The sequence below is a fragment of the Marmota monax genome, unplaced genomic scaffold (assembly GCF_021218885.2).
Source record: "Marmota monax isolate L192 unplaced genomic scaffold, Marmota_monax_Labrador192_F-V1.1 WCK01_AAM20220418_F8-fsc00030, whole genome shotgun sequence".
NCBI lineage: Eukaryota > Metazoa > Chordata > Mammalia > Rodentia > Sciuridae > Marmota > Marmota monax.
In genome coordinates, this window is record NW_026691988.1 from 16,037,733 (window position 1) to 16,059,950 (window position 22,218).

Consider the following 22,218-nt stretch of genomic DNA (forward strand, 5'->3'; position numbering starts at 1 on the left):
TTGATCCAATTTAGGAAGACATTCATTTTTCTAGACAGTAATTCACCTAAAAGGCTACAGTGTTTTAAGTTTAAAAATTTGTCTAAAGCTGGAACTTAGAGGCCGCCTGCCAAAATGACTAGTTTTCCTTGGCAAGGAGATTATTTTAGAACCCTTTCAGAGAAAAACCATTGGAAAACAGAAGTGCATCTCGAAATTCTACAATTATAGTTTAAAACAAAGCTGTCTCTAGATAACCCCACCTGAAATATATTTCTGTAAGCCATTTGTTGATAATAACAGTGGAAAAACGGAATTGAGGGTAAGATGATAAAATGCAAGTGTTTTCTTGAATTGTTGTCTTGAAAATGATAAAGGAAGTTGAAGTGAAGTGAACTTTGGACCTTCATTTCTGATTCTTCTGTGTGGTTAAAAGCAAGAACAAATGAAGCGAGGTACAGAATATCTTGCTTGATTCTGATACACTCTGGTACAAAATCATGAGCAAAAATACAGCACTATAACATCAGTTGCTACTATAGAAATGAAGTTATAGGCATTTTTCCTTAGTATACAATGAATGAGGAAGTACAACTGAGAAATTCTCTTCGGCTATGCCAGATAAGGTAAGCAAAATAAATGAACAGTTTGTTTTTACTTAAAATAATTTTCAGTGTTTTTTGGATGAAAAGTTAAGATACTTATTGTAATCAATGCAAAAATACAAAACTGTAATAAAAGTTATCATTGATATATTCCTAGTCCTCAGGAAGATAATCAACATTAGCCTGGTGTCTAGGGTGGAATACTCCCAAAAGCAAGCCCTGAGATGCTGTTTCAACTAGAAATGATTTATTAAAGATTTGCTGTCTGGAGAAACCAGTGGGTGGGGAAACCAAAATAGAAATAAGGAAGGAGTCAGCAAGAAGGTAATTTCGGGGTAATCTTTTAAAAAGCTCTAGAGTATAAGTTATCCTTGGAATTGTGTCTTTTGGGAGACACAGCCTTTGTCTTTGTCCAGTATCAAAGCACAGGGGAGACATAAAATTCCCAGATATTGTATTTCCAACTTTCTTAAGAAGAAGTTATCTCCAGTTCCCAAAGCAATCTTCTCAATGTCACAGGTGAATCTCAGCAATAAACCTTGCTGAAGGTGAGAGGAGTCATTTGAGCTGCAGAAAGATCCAGAGTAACTAAGTAGGGAACCTGCATTGACAGCTGCCTCTAGGATGTATCCTTCCACACTTTCCTCAACACACACACACACACACACACACACACACACACACACACACTTGCATTTATATACATACTTGCATATATGCTAGTCCCTCCTTTTTTATGATTACCTTCCAATATCATTAATGGATTCCTGAATCTACAGCTAGTACCAGACCTTAAAATTTAATGGCTTATCCATCTTAATTAAGAATTTACAATGCACTGTACATGTGGCTTTTGCAGTGTGAGGTGCCACAGCAAAACAAGCACAAATTTCCTTTTATCCTTTTTCACAGTTTCACAGTTGTCTTGGAACTCTGCCAGAAAGATATTATCACCAGCTTCAGCTGCTCAACCTTGAACTTACAAATCATTGGCTAAAATAAACTTTCTTTCTCTATAAAGTACGGTGCCCCTGGTATTTCATCATAGGAATGAGCACAGACTAATATGAAGTTCTTCTCTTTCATGTATATTGTCTCCAGTCTTTCATTTAAACAAATAAATAAAACACAAGGTCTTCCATTTTGATTAGTTAAAGAAATTTATTTTTCCTTTATAAATGCCAGGGCTTCTTCTAACTCTAAGCTGATGCAAATAGTGTTTATATGTGTATGTAACTTTTTGAATGTAAAATTTTGGGACGTGCCCTTTTGCAAAAGGTATTTTATTTATTTTGCAAAAGATATTTATATTTTTATTTTAGTTTATGGTAAGTTTATTATTTACCAGATTTATTTTAAATCATAGGGTGTTAAATTATGGTAGCACATTATTTTCATTGAAATAAAAATATAACCTACTAGTTTATAAAAAATTCAAGTATTCATATTGATTTCTGCTATTCCTGTATCTTTTGCTTGCCTATTCCAACATCAATAAAAACAGTAATAAAAGTCAGTGTGTTTGCTAGTTTGGTTTAGTAGTAATATATTTTTGGTTTTTGTTTTTTAAGTTTGAGGTTCTGATCTTATTTGTTTATTACTCTTAAAAGTTCTTATTTTTGACTGGACTCAGAAGTAGAGCTCTCAGAGAAGACAGCCTGTGTCTCTTGGCAATCTGTTCCTGGTGTTTTTCTTTGGCTTCTTTCATTCTGTTGTCCAAAAAATTAGCATATTCTGCAGCCTCTTCCTTATTCTTCTTAATATGTTGTTTCTTCAGAGCAATACGCCAGCGCTTGTGTTGCAGGACACGTGGAGCAACTAGACACTGAATCTTTGGTGCTTTTTGGTCCTGGGATTTTTATCTTCCTTGTTTAAGGGTTTTCTGATAACATTGGTGGATATCATCTTCCTTAGAGAGATTGAAAAGTTTGTGGATTCCACTAGCTCTTTTGGGTCCCAGTCTATGAACGATTATCAGTAAGTCCAGGAATATCCTTCTCTCCTTTTTTTTTTTTTAAAATAACCAAGTTGAGAACTCTCAGATTGGCATCCACAATGCAACTTCAAACAGAGTTGTGCTTTCTCTCTCCAGTTCACCTGGGTCTACAGTAGAAATGCCCCTTATTCAGTAGCAGGCGAACCTGGCAATGAGTCAAGACACCCTGCTTCATGGGAAAACTTTGTTTGTCGTTCCTGCCACTGATTCAGACCACAAAACACTTCCATTCTTCACTCAGAGCATCTGCAGCCACTTCTGTGGCTATGCGCTTCTCATATAAAGTAGGAGGTTTGCGCTCATCATCCACTTCAATGAGTTTCTGGCAGCCAGTAGCTGGGAAGCAGATATTCAGCTTCATCTTGGAGCAGCTGATTGCCAACAAGGTGCCACGAAAAAGAGAGTAAGTTTTAATATTATGTAAGACAACTATACAATCACTGTTTTACATTTGCATAAATTTTAAGCACTGGTTTTTATCATCAACTTAAAATTACTTAAGATCATCTAAAATTTTCAATATTGATTAGAATTTCATTAAAGATGTATTAATTTGTGAAGAATTAATATGCTATATTAAGTTTTCTATCTTAGATATGCTTTATATTTTAGATACATTTATTTAAATAATATGTTGTGATTTTTCTCAGATTGACATGTTGCTTGCTAAATTTATTTTAAAATCTTTTAAAGTCTTCGTTACAATTACAAATGTGATTTTCATTAATTTTCAATTTATAACTGACTAAATTCTTGAGTATAGAAGTTGGTCACTCTAGAAGGCTATTATTTGTAATTAAAAATCTTTAGGCATCTTGTTTTTAATTCTTATATGGATTTTTTCTTTGTTTCAATGAAAATAATGTGAATACGGAATATTCCTGTCTTGATTCTAATTTTAATAATAAAACCATTAGTGTTATAATGTCTACTCCTTCAGTGTTCTAATTACTATTATAACATCTACTAATTGTTTTTAATCTTTATTATATTTAAGTATTTTTTATTAATAGCCTTAGAATTTTTACTGGGAATGCTGAATTTTTGTAAACAGTATCTTTTAGTTACTGTTAATAGTATTCATATATTTTCCTCCTTAAACATATTGATCTAATAAATCATGTATTCCTGAGAGAAGTCTTATTAGGTCATGGTGTATTTTTCTTTTGGTACACTAGATATGGTATATTAATATTTTATTGAGTATTTCTTAAAAAATAGATTTTTCTAAACTACATTTGTAAAAAGAGGAACTTTTCCAGATTTTTCTATGCATGCAAATAGTTTAATTAGCTCTTTCTGTCTTGAGTATGTCTTATCTCCAGCGCCAAATTTATCCTGCCTTTCAATTGAGTATCGGGTCTTAAAAAAAGGAGGGGGTGAGTCTTGAGATTTCCTTGATATTTGTATGAGATGTTGGGTAAATAGTCAATAAGGACTCCAAATTATCAAGTTCGTGAGAGAAAATTACCAATCCTGAATTTCTCTTCTTTCAGTTAAATGTAGTTTACAGAAATGTAAATAACAAGGACACTCAAAATTAATGTTAAGGAGAGTATCAAGAGAGAGACTGACTCTGCTTTGGAGAAACGACTGTTGTAGACTGGATTTCTGGGTAAGTAGGCTCTAAGACAAGAGGTTCATTCTTTAGGGAATATTATTGGGGTCAAGACCAATGGGGAGGCCTGAGGGTACAGCTTAGTGGCAGAGCAAAGTCAGGCCTGGGCTCTATCACCAGCATGGGGGTGGGTGGGGCAGGGGGAAAACCTGTAGGGAATGGAAGGAAGCAAGATTGGGCAGAGGAAGTTTGGTCTAGGATTTAGCTGTCAATTAACGTATAAGCTAGTTTTACAGGAAGTTCTAAAACCAGGTCACCCTGCAGAGTTGTTATCAGCTGGGACAAGGGGACTGGGCTTCAAACCATCTTGGCTGGCATTGGCAACAGGCTGCCTTAGGGGAGCCGGGCATGTGGGAGACAGGGCTTTTCTCAGGGAAGAGTGTTCCTGGGAGTGTTCTGAACTGACAGCACTCTCAGTGGCTTTGGAATGAGGCCTTCAGTGCCTAAGGAGGAAGAGTGGGTTGTGCTGGGCAGAACCTGCTATAACACAGGTCAGAAAGGCAGTTCTAAGTGCCACTTTCTTTCTCTTATATTTTGTAGAAGAAAAAGCTTCACATTGGAAAGTTTAAACTTTTTGATGAAAAAATATTAAGTCAAGATTTAAGGGAATAATTAGATACCTGAGGAACACAAATGCTACCTAGAGGATTTGAAAGTACGTTGACAAGAGTGCTTAGTCACTGTCAACAGTCTTTTAAATATCTTTTAAATATTAATGGAAATATAAATGGCACCAGATAAATGAATGTTTATAAAACTTCTAAAATGAAATTAAAATATATTTAGAATTTAAAAAAAAATGGTTGAGAGTTTTTCTCTTCATTTCAGAATGGATTAAAAAGCACTGTACCCATTTAGAGAATAACAAGGATGTTACTAGGAACTAGCCTATGTCTTCCAGAGTGTATGATGCCCTTTTTTCTTTAGGTGGTTACAAAGTATGGAGAGAATCTTGCCTTCAGATTGCTTCCTATCTAGGAAGTTTTTTGACTGAATAAACTAAAACCATATTTTTGGTTGGGAATCTGGTAATTGTGTCCTAACTTAAAAATAAATCCACTTTGTTAATGAGATAATCTTAAGATCATTTTGTGGATCATAAATTAAACTGGAGTTTTTTTATTGAGTTTTTGATTTAGAGAAATACTCAAAGAAATGTTACCAAGTCTGAATTTGATTGATTTTGTTTTTATGTTACATTGCAAATGCTGCCAAACTCACAGAGAAATACACTTTAATTCTCTGTCACTGGATGCAGTGTTTCCATATTTTAAGTGTCTTTCATGCAAAAATAAGAAATATCAAAGTGACATAATTTTTGTACTTAGATCTACCAGAGTTATAAACTATCATAATGTTTTGGACAGTGAATGGTTTGATTTTTTCCATTTAATATGCTTTAAAAACTATTAGTTATTTAACAATTCAGTGCTTGCAATCTATGAGTCAGCATCCTTCTTTTTTCTGCTTTTTATTATGTCGTGCTATACAGTGTTTCTTATCCATCAGTTTTGTTCACTCTCAGTACTTTTTCTTATTTTCCTCTGTCTCCCATTAGCTTGAAATCAAGAATTCAAATTTCAGCATGCAACCTAGACTCACATAAAAAGAACTACACTTCAGAGGAACTTCATTCAAATCTCTAATTCTTTCCAGATGATACTATTTTATTGATTACTAAATTAGTGAATAAAATGGACTCAGAGTTGTACATTTATTACTGCATTTAATAGCATATTCTTAAAAATAAAAACAAGGTTTTAGGACAAATATAATCTATAGAAAACTATATTCAGTTACAAAATAGTAAAAAAAAAGATGCAAGGTAATTATAATTGTAATGATAAGCTTTAATCTTAACATAGTCATAGTCCTTACTTCAGTGTTTAACACATAGTAGCTATTCAAAGGCTGTCTTAAACAAATAAATGAATTCATTAAAGCAATTCCTAAATACTATTTCCATTTTTAGCATCATTGATTTTTTAGTCTATGTTTGAAACAAATGTATAGTCTATTTTGTAACAAAAACTATATTTATAAGAAAAAAGTTTTTTGTATAACAGTAAAAATGCTTTATGTCACCTGAATTATAAAAATTTTCCTACATGTAAGAAATTTAACCATCAGTTTAACTGATACTAAAACCTTTGAAATTGAGAGTTTTGATCATATATTGGAGACCTTACTATCTTTTCCACTGTGACATTGGTCCTATTAAAAGCAACTTTATATAAGGAATAAATCAAAGTATTGGATGTTTTTTAAAAAGTTCACCATACTTAATAGCTAGGCTTAGGACACTTGCTTTAGCTAAATATTTGCTGTCAGCAAGTAGGAAATCAAAAGGCCAGAAATATGATGTTAGTTCCTGCAGGGTAGAGACACTTTAATAGTTATGTCTAGAGACAGTTGGAAAGATGAAAATTAGAATCCAGAGGTATGAGCTACACGTGTTACAGGAAATCTTAAGCCAAATTTTGCCATCTCTAATAATCAGTTATTTTTTTCCTCTTTTATTAGTTAGGATCTTTCAGATGCCAGTAAGAGTAGCCTAGTTTAAGTATACCATGTTCAAAACAAAAACTGCTTTCCATATTGGCTGCACCAATTTGTAGTTCCACCAGCAATGTATGATTGTGCCTTTCCCCCCACATCCTCGCCAACACTTATTGTTGTTTGTATTCTTAATAGCTGCCATTCTGACTGGAGTGAGATGAAATCTTAGAGTAGTTTTCATTTTCATTTCTCTAATTGCTAGAGATGTTGGATATTTTAGGTCCAACTCCTTTTTCTCCCTTTGATTTGTTTCAAAGTATTTATTACCTTTTAACATGCACATGCTTTAACTATTTATTATCTTTGCTCTTTCTTGGCCCTCTTTCAAATATAAGTTCTAGAAGAGGAATGGAGTAAAATTCTGTGTCTATTTTGCTGATTTTCCTATTCAGAGTGCCTGCAATAATGCCTGACACATAATAAGTGTTCCATGAATATTTGTTAACAAAATAAGCAAATGATTTTCCAAACTTATTCTGTGAAGTTCCCTGGCTTCATAAGCAAAGACCTCCTTCTCCATTTTTGGAGAGTGATTTCTTCTTCCCCAGGGTTTGCATTCACAATGTGGACATCCCACCCATGAAAGCCTCCTACTGCATCACTCCAATAACCTTTGCTTGATGATTTTCTTTGTCAGTTGGGTATTGAGAGAATTTATAGAAATATGAAAGATATCAAGCATGAAAATAGTCTTAGGAAGAACAAAATATAAATAATTAAATGTGGTTAATCCTTTTATTTTCTCACCTTCCATATTAGAGCTCTCCTGAGAAGCAGAAACAGCAGGAGATAGAGAGGCAGATGGGATTTTAAGGAATTGGCTCATGCTATCTTGGAGCCTGGGTGTCGTGTTTCTCACTACTAAAACACTCAGGGCCACTCCAGGTGAACTGGGCTGCACAAAATAACCACACAAGAGACAGAGATACCTTTTTCTTTGGGTCCTGTGATAGCTCCTCTGACCTTAGAGGTCTGCAGAAAGGGAGAGAGAGCATGCACACGTACTGACCCCTTTTATTGAGGAGAAGCCATTCAAATGAGGCAAGGGGTCAAATTTCAGGAGGTTGAGTCTAGCTTCATGATGTCTGCTGTAAGCAGGTTGACTGACATCTAGGAAGGCCACACCCAAAGGTGGAGCAAGAGAAGGGGACACACAAAGGGCATTCCCATGGAACATTCTATCCCAAACAGGACAAAGGGGTAGGATTACAAAAGAATAGGTGAGTATAGCTCAACCCCATGGGTGACATGCCTACACCTGAAGACATGCCCTCAACTTCCTGAACCAGGATAATGCCCAAGTCACTACGAAATGTAGTGATCCCTCAGAGCCTCTTGAATCAGGATGGAAGGCATGGGTCATTCAGAGTGGCTCCCCACACCTGGCTAAGGCCACAGCCTGCAGGGTGGGACAGCAGACTGGACACCCAGGGAAAGGCTACAGTTCACATTCATAGGCATGCTAGCAAAATTCCCACTTGCTTGGGAAGGTTAGCCTGTGTTCTATTAAGGACTTCAAATGATTGACAAATCCCACCCACCTTGTGGATGGTCAACTGTCTTACTCAGAATCCATCCATTTAAATGTTAGTCTCATCCAAGGAACCTTCACAGAAATATCTAGAATAATGTTTGACCAAATATCTGGCCACCTGGCCCTGCCAAGTTGACACATAAAATTAACCATCACACATTGTTACACATTATGTAAAGTACGCTTTGTGGCATAAACTTTCCAAATGTCAGCCTGCTGCTCCTGTGAAAATTGCTGATACCAAGCCAGAGTCACTCATATCAGTTCCAAACGAAGTGGAGTTGGAAGTGGTGAGGGGGCATGAGGGAGGGGAGCTCATGCTCCTATTTCTGAGAGAAGAACTATCACAGGGCCTGCTAAAGCCCACAAGAAATTCCTGCACATCCTACACATCCTACATGTTCTCCACATATGTCTGTAAAGTGAATTTTTCCTAAGGGCTTTTCAAATCTCAGCTTTCCTGATAGTCCTGCCTATGTTGCAAGTAGCCTTGGTAAACCACAACTTTGAGGCCAGAGTCATTTCTATGACAACATCTCCCTAGTAACAGCCCGTACTTCCAATTAGCAAATAGCAGTTTTCGAAGGAGGCTTCTGCAACTAATGGAGTTTATTTCAAAGTAACTCACAAAGACTTCTTTTTGCCTTTAAAAGCCTTGACTCAGCCTCCCAACATGTGCCCAGGATGCATCAGAGCATGTGTGTCTTTGATTGCAATCCCTTGACATATTCTGATATAAACTTATTTTGCTAGAGAATCATTGTCTCAGTTGCTGTTTTAGGTTGACATTCTATTGCCAAACTTGTCCAGTGATAGTTCTGCAGGACCATTTCTTTTTCTTAGATGAGCAAAGAGATTGATTCTCTCCCCATCTTCATGAATCCCTACTGTTTCTGGTTCTCACCCTTGCTCTTATGTGATCTCTACTTTTTGTTCTCTTATCCTTTGGTTTGAACTCTTACTGTTGCTCTGTTGGCCTTGCTTACATTTGCTGCATTGGAACATCATGATTCCATTCCCTGATGTCAGATTTCTCTACACATTTCTCAATATACAAGCTATCTTAGGACCAACCAGCCTCAAATTGCAATGTCCAAACTAGTCCAACACTGTTACCTTTTCCTGTTTCTTCTCTCACTATGTATGCTTTCTTGGAAACAGTCAGACTGGTTCAGCTTGGACAACTTGTCCAACTGTACTAAGTCACATTGTAAGTCCTTGGCAAGAGGGACAATGATACGTGGCTTACCATCTCCTTGGCATGGCTTTAGGAACAGCTTTAATAGAAATAGGGCAGCTTCTCCAAGGGTGCTCCTCCAGAAAAAGAAGAAACTAAAGGAAAAAACAGTGTTATATTAAAAGGTGATTAATAAATTACTTTTGACTTTGCTAAAAGTTTCAATAACTTAACACAGTTCTTAGTATAACATTGTAATAATATACCACAGAGTTAACAGAACAAAGACGCCTCTGTTATTATTGTCTCATTTATCTTTGGATTGCAGTCAACTCTACTACATGGGTAGGAAAAAATAAACACCTAAGATCTCACATGACAAAAATATTATGGTAATCAATTAAGTAGAAAATTAAGACATCTATCATAATGGGCATTTGTCATGTGCATAGTGGTACCCATCTCTTAATGTACTATACACATAGTACATTATTTTCTTGATCATTTCAGTTGCACTTGTTCTAACATTAGAACAATGTTAGAACATAAATTATCAAGATCTATGATCTCTTTTTTAAGGTCTGGTGACAAGAATGGCAAAGAGAATCACCTACAAATGAATGCATCTTTTTAAGGAGGAATAATAATTTCTATTTTATAGTTATGCTTCCTGTTGATACTCAGAATATATTTAACCTTTGGGTCAACCATGTGTTAGGCACAAGTTTAAGGCATTTATGTGCATGATCTCCCTAAAGTCTCTTCGCCTGGTGGAGGTGGGGAGGGGGACCAAATCCATGAGCTAATAAGAGGCTTACAGAAGCTTAATAATGGGATTGACATTATACATTAAGTGAAGATCAAGACAAAATTAAATCCAAGTCTCTTGATTTCATGAACCGAGTCTTTATTAAAAAACTTTACTGCCTCCCAAGCACTTCATCAATTAGCATTGCTTGCTTGTTTTCAGGAAGTACACACTGATTTATCTAAAGAGTCAAGGGACATCATGTTTGCTGCTTATTCTCAAATGCTTCAGAATTATAGACAGAGAAAGAACATGAGAGTGAGCATATGGATTAACATTCAGACTATCTGGGTGAACTACTCATCTTAAAACTCCATTGTAAGACTGATCTTAGGTCAAAATATAGAGTTGAAATTTTAAAAGGACATTTTATAGAGTTAAATCAACTTAACACCACATAGATGTCTGAGTTATTTTGCAAGTTATAAGCCTGGAAATGAGATTCTAATCAAAGGCTTTGTGCATTTGTGATTCTAAAACCAAATTACTCTCCAGTGTCCATCAGTTTGCATTTCCAGCAGTGTAGCTAGTTCTCAAACTTCTCTAATTTCCCCAAACCTGATAGTATTGCACTAAATCATTTGCAACTTTGATAGTTAACTGATAACAATAAATTCCTGTTTTGTTATTTTAATTTGTACTTCTGTGATAACTCTTATGTTATATTTTTTAAACAAGTTTTTTTCCATGAATTGTCTGCTTATATCTTTTGCCCATTTTAAATATTTTTGCTTTTTTCATTTTATGATTAATATATGGGCTTTTATATACTCATCTTTATTTTTTGCAACATGTTTCTTAAACATTGTGTACTTGTCAATCTAATTTTTTTTCTTTTGGAGGTAAGAATAATAGCCTGAATAAATCAGTTAAAGTAAGCTCACCATTCCTTCAGCTGTATGCTGAATTGATGCTTGAGGGAAACATGAAATATTTGCAGTTCATTTAAATAGTATCTAAGATATATATATATATACACACACACACATATATATGTATATGTGTATATATAATTGCTGTTATATATATCACTGTTTATATATATGTATATATATATATATAAAGATCTAGTGAGATATATATTCTGATTCCATGTTGTGTGGTAAAATACCCTCAACTACACTGGCAATCCTGACTATCTGAAGGAATAATTGAGGTCTAACTCTATCCTTTGCCTCCTGGAAGACATGTTTAAAAACTATTTCAAGCAGTTTGTGATTTGCTTTGGGATTTTTTTTTTTTTTTACAATGTAGGTCCCTCCTCCTCACACCATCATGAAATATTACTGCAGAAACAGGTTTAAAGGTGTTGACGAGAATATTTCAGATTTAAAGAGTTATAAAGAAGCTGGTAGAGTTCTCTTGAAATATAAGCAGATTAATCTTACTCTTCCCTAAAAGACATAAATATCATTTATAAAACTTGGTGTCCACAGGCTGAGTGAAGATTTGCAGAGGGCAGTGATGAACTTCTTCAACACTGTAATTCTAAATTAAATGTGACGTTAATGGGAATCATTTAATGCCATTCAGCTCTGCCCTGATGGCCATTTTAATTGGATCGCTGCTGCTGTGAATAGAAAAGCTACTGACAATGTTAGGAAAACCAGGCTTTCACTACAGCACCATCTAAGAAGATGCTGGATTTGAATTTGCATGGAATCAGTCAAGTTAGCTCATCATATCCCTCTTTCATAAGTGCACTGTGATTCAGCGACCAGACAAACACACAGTAGCTCATTGTCAATTCTGTGGCCCATTATCTGGTGACAACTAGTCTCTCTCTCCCAAACTGAACTGCATGTTGGCTCATCTGCTGTGGGTTCTAGTTACATAGCATAATTACCACTCAGTGCTTTCGTCCTGAGGCCAGGCTTTCTATTGGGGACTCTGAGTATGTGAATGAGACCCTGAAGTTGAATATAAAATTGAAAAAGGATGAAGTTCATGCCAGAAGCAGAATTTGACTGTGGTAATGTTCCCCTGATAAAAGACTGTAGTCTATAGACCATTCTTTCAAAAGGAGAGTTTTGAACTCTCCTTTTCTGAATCCTAAAAATCAAAGCACCAGACTATGCAAACATCCATTCTTTAATTCTAAAGAGCAATTATCCAAAGTATTTTTTTTAGATTGCTTTCAAAAGAAGTTGTTCATTATAATGTCAATTTATAAACTTGAGGCTATAATCAAATGAGGGAACCACTGGATTACAGAGTCTCCAAGTCAGAAGAAGTCATGCTGGAAACTATTGAAAAGCTCCTTTCCAGGACATCAGCATCATGTGTCTTTATTTTCTTGTAAGCTGTGCAAATCGAGACACCTTTATGACATTCCTCAGTCTAACTACTCCTTCAGTATCATGAGAATTGACAGCTCGTGAACATTAACTGCTTATTACAAACTCTAAAGGGAAAATATTTAATAATGCAGATATCACACATACATAACCACTTTGTATAAGTTCTGTATGTATCTTTATAACACCATGCAAATTACAAATAATTTTTCCATGTTTTTAATGCAGGGACTCTTTACTCTAAAATGACATTACTAGTCAATAACTAAAGGTTGTTTCCACCAAAAGCTGCTGCCTTTTGAAAAATCAAAAAAAAATTTAATTTGATTACTTTTTAAATCAAATAAAGTCACTAATTTTCATCCTCTTCCTCAATAGACAGGTAACCTTGGCAAAGAAAACATATGAGTTGTTAAACTTTCTACCATATATAAGAAGCCTCAAATAACCTTTTTCTTTTCACACACACAAAAAATTAATGTAATAGTAGATCTATGGATTTGATCGCAACGTTTCAAAGTAAGAATGTGCCTACTGAAATGGTATTATCCATTGTCACTCTTAAGGAGCCAACCATTGAAATTGGTAGTAAGAATGATATCTGATAAAATGTTCTAGCAAATGCCTATATGCACATAAGAATTGCTTTTAAAAAATATTTTTATTTTTCAATTGTAGTTGGACACAATACCATTTATTTATTTATTTATTTTTGTGGTGTTGAGGATCGAACCCAGGGCCTCGCTCATGCTAGGCGAGTGTTCTATCACAACCCCAGTCCCAAGTATTGCTTTTTATCTGATCAGAATTTCTTCCTCTGACTGGTAGGTACCAAATTTTCAGATGACGTAATTGCAGTCAAATGATGTAACTATCATGGAAATAAAGACACTTGGTCAGAGGCAGTGCATTTTCTAGGGAAATAGAATGTTGCAGAAATATAAGTCAGACAATTTTCTTAGATTAGTATTTGTTTTAGGGCTAGAAAACTTCCCAGGAGTAGAGAGAGCAGTGTTTCTCAAAGTGTAGACATGAACCAGACCAACAGCATCAACATCATTTTGGAAGTTATCAGAAATGCAAAACCTTGGGCTGCATTCCAGACTTACTCAGTCAGAAACTCTAGGGGTAAGTGTGTGTGTGTGTGTGTGTGTGTGTGTGCGCGCGCGCGCTAGGAATTAAACCCAGGAGGATCCCACACAGTGCTAAACAACTGCTCTACTACTGATCTCCAGCCCAGTGTTTTAACAAGACCCTCAGGTGATTCTGCTACATGCTCAACTTTGAGAACCACTGGTCTAAAAGAAGTAATCATTTGCCAAAGGGAAAGCCTGGGAATCTGATCATCAGCTCAATGGGAAGAAGTCAGTGCTGGGAAGAGCAATGTGAAATGTGGCTGAACTCAGGAGTCTATTTCACAAGCCCCTGTCCTTGGCAGTAAAGATCTCCAAATGTGAAAAAGAAAAACTATTCTAACAGCTACAAATGATAAGGAATATTTGTGATTTGTTTCTGATGAAACTATATTCATATATCTGTCCATGGTACATTGAGATCATTGATATACTCTAAAATATTTTAAACATTTGCTTTAATTTGAGCAACCTTAGGCATTCACACTAAATTAGGCAAAGTATATGTCATAGAAGAAAATATGATCTCTGGTCATGTGACTAAGACACTGTTGTCGGAGCCTGTAGAATCCTGGAAGACTCTCCAAAGTCAGCCATACAATTTAGGAATATTTTATAGGGTTATCATGTCAAGTTGACATAATGAGAGCAAGTGTAAAAAAAAAAAAGACTACAGCATAAATGCATATTTACTGTAAGTTCTGCATAACTATGAGAAAAATTTCTAGGTTTCTTATAATTTTGGAGGCTAATCACAATTTAGACTTGTAGGAGTACCACACAATCCAAACTAAAAGGCCATTTATCAGCTTTTTTAACAATTTTTGAATCTAAAAATCATTTTCCTTTATATGCTTAGATAAATTTTATGGTTCAAATAGGAAAGATTTTTAGAGTTATGCTGGATATTAAATTATGAGCCTATATTCATATCAGATATGGACCGAGGCTACTAAAATCATTTTTAAAAATACTTTCATCAAGTCATAAAGTTATAAATGGATGCAGAAAGAATGTTGTCAGTTTGATTGAGGCTTGTTCCTGGAATGATTTTTCATATCTCTTAGGTAAGGTCACGTTTATAGAGCTCAGTAGCTAGGAATTTTTTTTATCTAACCAGTTTAAATGGCAATGGCATAAGACAGTTATGTATTTAATAACTACTTTGAAACTTATTCATGATTAAATGTAAATGAAACTTCCTTCTTCATCCTCATATATTTGAGTCACCATCTCTTATTTCTCCTTTTTCTCTTGAGTCTGAGATTATGCCTCATGAGCCCTAGTATCTTGCTGTCTTTTCCACTGTATCTCCAAGTTTTATACCTATTGTATGTCATTATGGTTATTTGGCTATTGTGTAAATAACGCTATATTTTGAGTTAGGGTTTTTCAATTGTCCACCCTCAATTAACTCTGTACTCTTCATCATCCTATCTGTGCCTGAGGAAGCTGGCCAGTGTAACTGTGTCACCCTGGCTTTCTTTCTCTATGACTTTGATTTTCATGGAACTGGTGAGGGGGCATGAGCAAAAGAAAATATACAAGGAGGGTGAAGTCCAAGAACTGCTTCCCTCCAGTCCCTCTCTGCTGGGTGGAGACCAGCTTGCTACCTTCCTTCCTGGGTCTCACATAAATTTTATTGTAACACACCTTTTCCTGTAGGTGGGTTACTCTCTCTGGACTTCATTAACTCTTCTCACTTCTGTCTTCATTTAATTCCTTTCACCCTTTTAAATTCTTCCCAATCATCCATTAGAATAAGCTGTTGCTTCCAATATCCAGAGACTTTGATTAATATTATTTTAATCAGACATCTGCCTGGCACATGACAGCCACAGGGACAGTTTAGGGTGCTATAACAAATGTCTCAACCTGGGTAATTTGTAAATCTCAAAAATTTACTTTTCATAGTTCTGGAGTCTGAGAAATCCAAGATCAGAACCAGCAGATTCGGCATCTGTTAAGAACGCTCTGCTTCATAGACGGTGCCTTCTTGCTGTGCCCTCTAGGACAGAAGAGCAAAAAACTGGGGGTGGGGGAGTTAAAAAGTGCTTTAGGGAGTTTTTTATAAGATCACTAATCCCATTTGTGAGGGTGGTGCCTTGATTACCCAATAGCCTCAAATGCCCACCTCTTAATACCTTCTACTTGGGGGTTAGATTTCAATATAGGAATTTTGAAAGACACAACATTCAGACTACAGTAAGTATCAACACCACAAAATAATTTTTTTCCTTTTACTTAATTTTCAGAAAATCCTTGTTTATATCACAGTGACTTGTCTAATTCTACTTTTAGCAAAGCAAACAAAGTTCTATAGTAGAGGTATTAATTTTCATTTAAAACATTTAGTTAAAAAATAAGTTGATGCAAGCCACAGTGCCATATGTCTACAGAGTACTTTATAATTTAGTAAGTCCTTTCACACACATTATCTCACATAAGTAGCCAAGTCTAGGAAACAACAAAAAAGAAAAAAAAATTAACTTCTTTACTTGGGTACAATGTTTTATGACTTCAGAAAATATCCTGCTATCTACATATGTAGCCATCTGGATTTATATAAGGCTCATATATATGTAAGGCACTTGAGCAAGAATCCAGTGTTTTGTTCCTTTTTAAACTCCAAATGCAGTATCTAATTATGCTATGATGTTGAATGATACCCAAGCTATTGCCTAGATTTAAAAATTTCAACAAATGTTCTGTGCTCAAGGACTTTGTATTGTACTTGGAGAGGCAAATTATTATTTTTCCTATTGATCATTTAAAGAATCACCCTAAACATGTGTGGCTTAAAAACAATGATTACTTAGTTTCTTTCCCAACCTCTGTGGGAGCTTGGAAATGACTCGGCTGGACAGTTCTGGCTCAGGTCCAAGGTCCAACACACATGTTTAGGGTGTTTGTCCATCGTGGCTTGAGTAGGGCTGGTGGATTCACTTCTGAGGAGGCTCACTCACATAGCTGACAAATTGATTCTAGAAAATGGGTTTCTATCCTTTGGCATCTCCTCATGGTTGCTAGAATGTTTTTTTGATGTCTCACAAATAAGTGATCCAAGAAGACAAGATTGAAATTGTGATGTATTCGATGAATGATCTAACATGGGGAGTCACACACACCATCATTTCTGACACTCTATTGGCCACAAAGTCCAGCCACAATTCAATATGTAAGCTCACTTAAGAAGGGCATAGTAGACAGGTCCATCTTGCATGTTGGTCACCCTATCTCCTAGGAAATAAAACAACAGTATGGTCAAGGATCCAGATGAGGGTTACTGAGTGGTGATGTTACCAGCCCTAACAGAAGAGAAATCAATGAAGACTTGGAATTCTAAAGAAGGCCTAGAGCATGAAGGAGTACTAAACTTTGAAGTCAAAGAATCTAAAATTTGTAAATGTGGAGATGGGAGAGGACAAGGGAGAACAAGTGCTTTCCTGGAAAGGCGAACAAAGCAAAGATGGCCCAGCACAGTGTGTCTAAGGATTGGTGAGGAAAATGTTCCTGAACGTGAGTAGTGGAAGGTTTGAGAGTAAACAGGAAATCAAGCCTTTTGAGGCAACAAACATACGTTAGACAGAATGAAGTTAATATGACGGAAAGTCAAAGCTGGTTAGAAAGGGCTTATTCAAGTAGAATGGAAGGAAGCCAGTGTAACTATTAAACTTTGAAGAGACAAAGACCTAAATTAAGTTATTGTTGGCAATCGTAGGTGATAGAAAGGAAGGTATGGGGGTCAAAGATATTTCTGAAGAAAAATTGAGAAAGTTATTTGTGGACCATGTCCGAGTAGAACCAATATAGACTTTGAGTCTTCAAATGGAAATAACCTAGAGAATATGAGTACTAAGGGTGAAAGCTGGGTTTGGGGGCCCAGAACAGGTAAGAAGACCAGTTGCAAAGAGGTGGTGAGAAAGTAAATTGTGATTAGACCATTGAGTGTGGGTAGGACAGCCAAATAGATACAAAAAGATTTATTGAAACTATTTTTGTTTCCAGGACCTACCTTTATCTGTGTCTGCAGTCATTCCCCTAATTTTCTGGAAAGATTCATTGAATATAACTCTTACTGTGAACTGAGTATTTTCTCACAGTCTCTGCAGACAGTCTGATCAATTCTCTCTAATGATGTAACAATTTAAACCCAATGGACAAACCTACAAGTAACATGTGGTAAGGGAAGCTAATAAAGTAGAAAAATACAGAATATTGCATCTATCTTATGAACAAATGAGAATTTGATGGTTATTTCCATTTCCTGCTTAAGAATGTGTATGTATAAAAAAAAAAGGAAAATAGCCATCATCAGTTTTAAAACTGAGGCCAAAAGGGCCACTCTGACTTGACAGTCTCACTTATTAGGTAGTGATCTCAAGCTTCTTGAGAAGAAAAGATTCCAGCTCTTCCCATGATGATAATATGCATTTCTTAATCAGTTCACTTTTAAACTGATTCATGAAAAGTGAAAATATGACAAGTTTCCTTGCTATCACTCCTGGCATAATGACTTGATTGGTTTAAAGATGGAAATCATCATTATCAAGACATATTTGCTAAATATCTAATTATACAAAAAGCTGAGCCATAATTACTTGAAACAGTTCAAATGCACTTATAGGTATAACAGGGTCAAATTTATAGTAGGTGATGGAGATCATCAAAAGAAATCAAGTTTAGAAAAGAGAAGAGATGGGGGACAAAGGCATTCAAAGCATATCACACTGTACTTGCCAGGAATTTTTATGTCATTTAATTTTAAAAATTTCAAATATAAACAATGGTACAATGAAGCCCCTTGTACTATCAACCAACTACAAAAATTATTGAACCACACGTGACAAGCATCTTACATATACTACTTCATCCTAGTCTCAAACAGTGTACGAACTTTGCCCAAGAAGACACAAATGGTAAATAGTAACACTGGTGTTTAAATTTATGTCTCTGTGACTTCAACCTCCAGATTCTTTTCAATAATAGAGAAATGGAGCAAGGAGGGGTGGTGACCTCTGAAAACACCTTCCTAGGTACAGTGTTGATCTAATCTAGGATCTAATCTTCACCTTAGCTGTGTTGATATGCACATATCATTTAGACTACACATACTAAAAAGGAATTTTAAATTAATACATAGTTGGGGCTGGGGTTGTGGCTCAGTGGTAGAGTGCTTGCCTAGTATGCATGAGGCAATGGGTTCGATTCTCAACACCATATATAAGCAAATAAATAAGTAAAGGTCCATCTATAACTAATAAAAAATATTTTAAAAATTAATACATAAAGATCAAAGTATATATAACATGTAGGCATTTCTAACAAATACCTTTAGTACATAGGTCTATGGATCTGTGATGTCATAGGCATCTGTTATAGTGTAGATATGAGGTGTTCCCCAAAAACTTAATTGTTCCCTTTTACTGAATTCCTAATAACTGCAGCATTGTTCTTGAATGCTGATTTTTATTGGGATTCATCTATTAGGTTGTAACCTTTTACAGTGTGAGAAATTTGTCTGATTTCTGCTTTGCCTTCCTCACAGGGCCTAGAACTGTGCTCAGGACATAGTTAGAACTCAAAATGCATTTGCTGAGAGATGCAACAAGTTGATTGAGGCTTAAATTGCTTCCATTCTTCAGCCATTCCATTGCCTCTATCAAATAAGGAGAGACGTATAACTTCTGTCAGAATTGTCATCCTAAATAAACGAGCAGCCTGTTGTACTTGTCATACTTATAGGGTGCAGGGAAATGTGTTTTCACAATAAGCCCTGAGATGGCAGGCTTTGCCTGTGACTGTTGCTAAGGCAACAGAATGAGGAGAAGGCAGCTGGGACCCTCTGCTGGCTGGCTCTGCTGGTGTGGTGTCTTGGAGCCCTACCTTCAGAGTACACCAGTTGCTTCCACCTTGGAAGACATAAAGGATTCTATGGTAATTTAGATATGTCAGCAAATGCCAAGGTTTGCTTTTTTATGTGTTATCAAATTTCTATTTTACTAATGTTGGAGAAATCAATAGTGACTGTGCAGAAGAAATAGCGTAAGCATAATGCAGGGCATGGGGGAAAAAACAACTCTCATTGTGAAGGTCACTACTTTGACCAGCTGGAATAAAATAATTCTGCTAAATACAGAGAATGTCTTGAGGGAGATCTCCTAAGTCAAGGAGGAAACTTTATAAGAAGTTAGTTGCCTGGCTGTATTTCAGAGCGTGATTCCTAATTAAGAACAAAGAATAAGCCAAATTATTTTCAAAATCATTTGTGGGGACCATTATGAGTTTATGACAACTTTATGTAATGAAGACTTAACAGTTTTATGATGCAGTTTGAAATTATCTCCATACCCAAGTGAGACCCAGCACTTGAAGGTAAACATGGACAATGTTGTATGAACTGTGCTCACAGAATCTTAGTTGACGAATTAGAGGGAATTCAAAGATATATGATCCATCTTCCTGCCCAGGCTTGAATTCTTGCTTCAGTATCTCCAACAAGAGCCTCTCCAGTGCTCAGACTGACCACATGAACATTCTGAAATGGTATATTCTTACCAGGCTGCTAAGGAACTCTGCTTGAGATGAAAGTCAGTGAATTCTAATGTATAATTCAATACTTCTTAAAGAATGCCCTTTCTTGTAATGAGAAAACAATACTTGTGATTTATATTCATTATCCATAGTTATATGGTCTTTTGGCCACAAAAACCTGTTTATTTTCAAATGAAAATCTCCTTGCCCCTGGACTGAATGATTTACACAGTTTTTCCTCCTGAGCTTAGAAGTCTGTGGTGGGGAAAGGCAGAGGCCTGGGAAGTTGTGAGGTAGTCTCTTTGCTCTTTCCCTCCTCCTACCTGTACTCCTCCCTGCTCTCCTGCTCTCCATTGCCTTTCCATTCCATCTAGATGTGGTTAGGGTGGAGAGAGGACTTTGCAGACAGGAAAGGCTTCCTTGAGTGGTTCAGCCATGACCCAACGTGAGTGACCCCAAGGGAGGCATTCATGGAGTGCTCTTGCCCCTCCAGGTGATCCCTTGGGCAAGATCAAAAGAGCTCCAGGCCAACTCCTCACATTATGTTCCACCAGCAGTCCTTTACACCATGTGTCCTGGAGAGCAGGCCAGGAACCGTCTGTTATGGTTTGGATATGAGGTGTCCCCCAAAAGCTCATGCAAAGTTTAGAACAGAAACGATTGAGTTATGAGAACCTTAACCCAATCAGTGAATTAATCCTCTGATGGGATTAACTCAGTGGTGAGTTTAGGCAACTAGGGTGTGGAGAAAGTGTGTCTTTGGGAGTGTGCCTTTGGAGTGTATAGTTTGTATCTGTTGAGTGGAATCTCTCTCTTTTTGCTTACTGATCATCATGTGAGCTGCTTCCCTCTGCCATATTTTTCTACCATGATGTTCTGCCTCACCTTGAGCCTCAAAGAATGGAGCTGGCTCTCTAGGGACCAGATCTCTGAAACCATGAGCCCCCAAATAAACTCTTCCTCCTCTACAATTGTTCTGGTCAGATCTTTTAGTCACAACAGCAAAAAAAGCTCACTAAAACACTGTCTTCTGGGCTCCAGTTGTATTTCAGTGGTAGAATGCTCGCCTAGCATGCATGAGGCACAGGGTTTGATCCTCAGCACCACATAAAAATAAAATAAAGATTAAAAAAAACCCAAAACACTGTCTTCTGCCTTTTGGGCTTTTTAGATGTGAGTTTGGGTCCAATCTCTGTACCTCATAAATGCTGATTTTGAAGTTAAGCTCCCAAGAAGCTTCCTTGACACCTGTGTGTCTTGTGTGTGGAATAAGCACAGGCACATTCCTCCCCGCCCTGTGGTAGGATTGAGGTGGCAAAGATTTCATAGCACTTGTGAACTTCTTAAGAAACTATCCCCAAAACAAAGCTGGGCTTTTTGTAAGCTCAATCTTCTAAATATCCAGAGGTATCTTGTATGTTGTTCTTTCTCTTGCATTCCTTTATATTTCCTCTGATTACTGCATGGAGGATCATACTTCAAAATATTAAGGGGGGTGTTTAGAACCACTGGTTTTCCATCCTTTCTGAGGCTTCCACCAAAACTGAGGGTAAGAGAATCCTATTTTAGTATCCTATCATAAAATATCACCTTTTGCTTTCTTACTCCTCTCTATCCTTTGATCCGTACGTCCAATTTGGATGCCAAAATTCTTCTGGACAGCACATTCCTACTTGATCCCCACTCCACCTTGTAATTTCTCCTTGCAGGACCTCCTCCTTTTGAAAGTATCCTACCCTTCCTTATGTCTACGTAACTGTTACTTCCACAGTTCTTCCCAGCCTGTGGTTGTTTCTTTAGTGTCTCATTCTAGAAATTTCTTTGATAGTTTTCCACAGTTTTAAAAAGTTTATGTTTTACAACCATTTTCGCAAGAGCCCCCTGTGATTCACTCCTGCCACCACCAACCACCAGGTACCCTGCTTCGTCTTCTGTTTCCTATTCACTTGTCCATTCACTCCACCGAGGCTGTCTCCTC

General features: G+C 36.4%; 1 pseudogene; it reads right to left on the reverse strand.

Annotated features, from left to right (window-relative positions):
• Window positions 1-2,187: 2,187 nt before the first annotated feature.
• Window positions 2,188-2,941, reverse strand: LOC124095756 (small ribosomal subunit protein eS6-like; annotated as a pseudogene).
• Between the last annotated feature and the right edge of the window lie 19,277 nt (window positions 2,942-22,218).